The sequence below is a fragment of the Mus caroli genome, chromosome 14, assembly GCF_900094665.2.
Source record: "Mus caroli chromosome 14, CAROLI_EIJ_v1.1, whole genome shotgun sequence".
NCBI lineage: Eukaryota > Metazoa > Chordata > Mammalia > Rodentia > Muridae > Mus > Mus caroli.
Genome location: NC_034583.1, coordinates 53,663,120 through 53,667,011, shown reverse-complemented (window position 1 = coordinate 53,667,011; position 3,892 = coordinate 53,663,120). Strand labels below are relative to the sequence as shown.

General features: G+C 38.5%; 1 non-coding gene across 1 annotated transcript; it reads right to left on the bottom strand.

The window, feature by feature from the left end:
• Positions 1-555: 555 nt before the first annotated feature.
• Positions 556-682, bottom strand: LOC115029288. Its single transcript, XR_003834863.1, has one exon. It is a non-coding gene; the product is annotated as a small nucleolar RNA SNORA19 (small nucleolar RNA).
• Between the last annotated feature and the right edge of the window lie 3,210 nt (positions 683-3,892).

The following is a 3,892-nucleotide window of genomic DNA, read 5'->3' as shown; positions in this document are numbered from 1 at the left end:
AGCTGGCGAGTGTCAGCTGACCCTGCGCCCCAGCTGCCCCGGTGCTTTTCTGACTGGAAGAGCTCAGCTCTAATTTTATTATTTTTGAATCTTCTCTCTCCTTCTTTTTGTTAATTTGGCCAAGGGGTTGTAAATCTTACTGATTCTTTCAAAGAACTAACTCTCCATTTCATTGATTCTTTGTATATTTATGCTCGTTGTTTCTATTTGTTTGATTCCACCCCTGAGTTTGTTTGTTTCTTGACATCTATCCTTCTGGGTGCTGTTTCTCCATTTTGTCCTAGAGCTTTCAGGTGTGCTGCTGTTACTAATATGCTATCTGTCCAATTTTTTATGTAGGCACTTAATGCTATGCACTTGCTCTCATCATGTCCCATGAGCTCAAGAATGTTGTGTTTTCATTTTCATTAGTATATAAAATCCATAATTTTCTTTCTACTTTTTCAAAAAAGAATACTTTTTAAAAGATTTACTTATTTTATGCATGCGTGTATATGCTCTATTTACCTCTGCATACTAGAAGAGTGCAACAGAACTCATTGTGTGTGTGTGTGTGTGTGTCTGAAGGACACTGACAAAATTACTATAGGCAGTTACTCGCTAATTACCTTCAACTACTTGTATAGTACGTAAGAAACAACACTGCTCACATATTCAAAAGAAAGGTCGATGAAATGTGCAACAGAACTCATTATAGATGGTTGCAAACCACAATGTGGTGGTTGGGAATTGAACTTAGTACTTCTGGAAAAGCAGCCGGTACGCTTAACCACTGAACAATCCCTCCAGCCTCTAATTTCTTAATTTCTGTCTTGACTCATCTTTCCTTCAGCACTGAGTTGTTTAGTTTCCATGAGTTTGTAAGCTGTCTATTGTTGTTGATATCCAGCTTTAATCCATGATGGTTAGATAAGTAGGATGCAGGGTGTTATTTCAATTTTCTTGTAGCTATTGAGACTTGCTTTATGTTCAAGTATGCTGTCAATTTTGGAGAAAGTTCCAAGAGACGCTGAGAAGAAGGTATACTCTTTTGTGTTTGGGTGAAATGTTCTGTAAATATCTGTTAGGTACATTTGGTTTATGAGGGCAGTTAGCTCCAACATTTCTCTGGAATGCAGTTTTTGTCTGGATGACCTGTTTACTGGTGAGAATTGGGATATCAAAGTCACTCATCATCAGTGAGTGAGGTTCAATATATGATTTAAGCTGTAGGAATGCTTCTTTCACGAACTCAAGTGCCCTTGTGTTTGGTCCATAGATACTAGGAATTGCAATATCATCTTGGTGGACTTTTGCTTTGATGAGTATATCCTTCTATATCACGATATATACTGATTACTTTTGATTTGGAGTCTCTTTTGTCAACTATTAAAGTGGCTACATCAGCTTGCTTCTTAGGTCCATTTTCTTGTAATATATTTTTCCATCCTTTTGCACTTAGATGGTGTACTGGCTGGTTTTGTGTGTCAACTTGACAAAAGCTGGAGTTTTCTCAGAGAAAGGAGCCTCCCTTGAGGAAATGCCTCCATGAGATCCAGCTGTAAGGCCCATTGTGGTGGTGCCATCCCTAGGCTGGTAGTCTTGGGTTCTATAAGAAAGCAAGCTGAGCAAGCCAGGAGAAGCAAGTCAGTAAGTAACATCCCTCCATGTCCTCTGCATCAGCTCCTGCTTCCTGACCTGCTTGAGTTCAAGTCCTGACTTCCTTTGGTGATGAACAGCAATGTGGAAGTGTAAGCTGAATAAACCCTTTCCTCCCCAACTGCTTCTTGGTTTTAATGTTTGTGCAGGAATAGAAACCCTCACTAAGACAGATGGTATCTATCCTTCATGTTAATCTGTGTTTCTTGAGTGCAGCAAAAGGATAGATCTTGTTTTCACATCTGTTCTGTTAGCCTGTGTCTTTTTATTGAGACCATTGATGTTGAGAGATCTCAATAAGCAGTGATTGTTGATCCCTGTTACTTTGTTGTTTTTGTTGTTGTTGCTGTTGCTGCTGCTGCTGCTGGTGGTGGTGGTGGTGGTGGTGGTGGTGGTGTGTGTATGTGTGTGTGTGCGTGTGTGTGTGTTTTTTCCTCTTTTGGTTTCTCAGTTTGGGATTATTTATTCCTTCAGTTTTCTTGGGTATGATTAACCTTTTCAGGTTGAAGTTTTTCTTCTAACACTTTCTGTTAGGGCTGTATTTCTAAACAGATACTGCTCAAATTTAGTTTTTTCATGTATATATGCACTGCTAAATAGAACCTGCTCAGTCTGCACAATGTTACTTGTATGCATGTTTTCAGGGGCTGCTCATTTGGTATTGGATGAACCAGTTGGAATGCTTTTCCCTAGGAAAGACTATTTTCCTGATCTCAGAAATCCTTAGTGCTTGTGGGCCTCTCCCCCATCTTTGGGGACTTTCATTGTCCTTTTGTTGTCTGTTGTCCTTGTTCAGCTCATGTGTGGGTAGTCATGTTGGTGAGACTCTACAGGGTTACATTCTGATATTACTAGGAGACAAAATTTCACAGCAAAATCCCCAATTCTCTGCCTTTGTACAGTCTTTCTACCCCCCTCTTCTGCAATGTTACCTGAGCCTCAGGTGTAGGAATGTTTAGTAGATATAGCCATTGGGACTGGACTCCACAACTCTGCATTTTGATTGCCACTTTCTATAGTGGTCTCTGTCTATTGCAAAGAACAGTTTCCGTGATGGGCCACGAAGACTACACTTATCTGTAGTATAAGGAGAAATGTTTAGATTGTTATTAGGAATTGAGGTGGTTTAATAAATTAATGGCTGTAGATTCTCCTCCAATAACCATGACCTTAGTAGCATTAAGTACTTAGCCAGGTCTGCAGTACCAGACTTGGATTCCCTTCTGTTGATCTGGTCTTCAATTCAATTAGAGATGTGTTGGTTACCACCAAGGTACACATACCACTACTGCACATGCAGGGTTAGCATGCCACAGTCTTTCTGCTTATTCCCATTCCTGCAATTTATTTATTTGTTTATAAATAAAATATTTATTCCTGCATTTTTCTGTATTTTCTTTAGATTTGGTTTGTCGATTGTCATAATTTTCAGGTTATTTATGTCATATAAAGTTTTTCTTTCTCCTTCAATCACAGCTAGGTACATTAGTCTATCTCAGCTGTCACAGTCTTTTAGTACTTAGAACCATTGCTCTAGGTTCTTCTGGCTTTCAGAATTTCCACTGAAAAATCACCTTTATGGGTTTTCCCTTATATGTGATTTTTTTTCCTCATAGTTTTCAATAAACTTTCTTTGTCCAATTTAGTGTTTTAACTATGATATGTTATGGGGATTTTCTTTTCTGGTCTTGTCTATTTGGTGTTCTGTGTGCTTCTTGTATTTGTGCAGATATATCTTTCCTGAGTTTGAGGAAGTTTTCTTCTATGATATTATTGATGATCTAGTCTATGCCATTGACTTGGGATTCTTCTCTCTCTTCTATGCCTGTAATTCTGAGATCTGGTTTTTCATAGTGTCTCACAATTCCTATGTCTTCCTTTCCTGTATTTTAATTTTTTCACATTTCTTGCTTATTTCATCCTGATCAGCCACTGTATCTTCAACCCCTGATATTCTACTTTCTGCTTGCTTCATTAATCTTGTAAGGCTTTCTTTTTGAATTGTCCAGTTGAGCTATTGGGTTTTCAACCCCATTTTTATTCAGCTTGAATCCTCTTCAGTATTTCTATCTCCTAATTGAATTCTGTCCTCAAGTCTTTGATATCAACATGGAAGACAACTGTTTTTATTATTTCTATCAGCTTTATGTTTGTGTTTGCTTGGGTATCACTCAGGCATTTGTTCTCCCTAAGTTCATTGAACTCTCTCTCTCTCTCTCTCTCTCTCTCTCTCTCTCTCTCTCTCTCTCTCTCT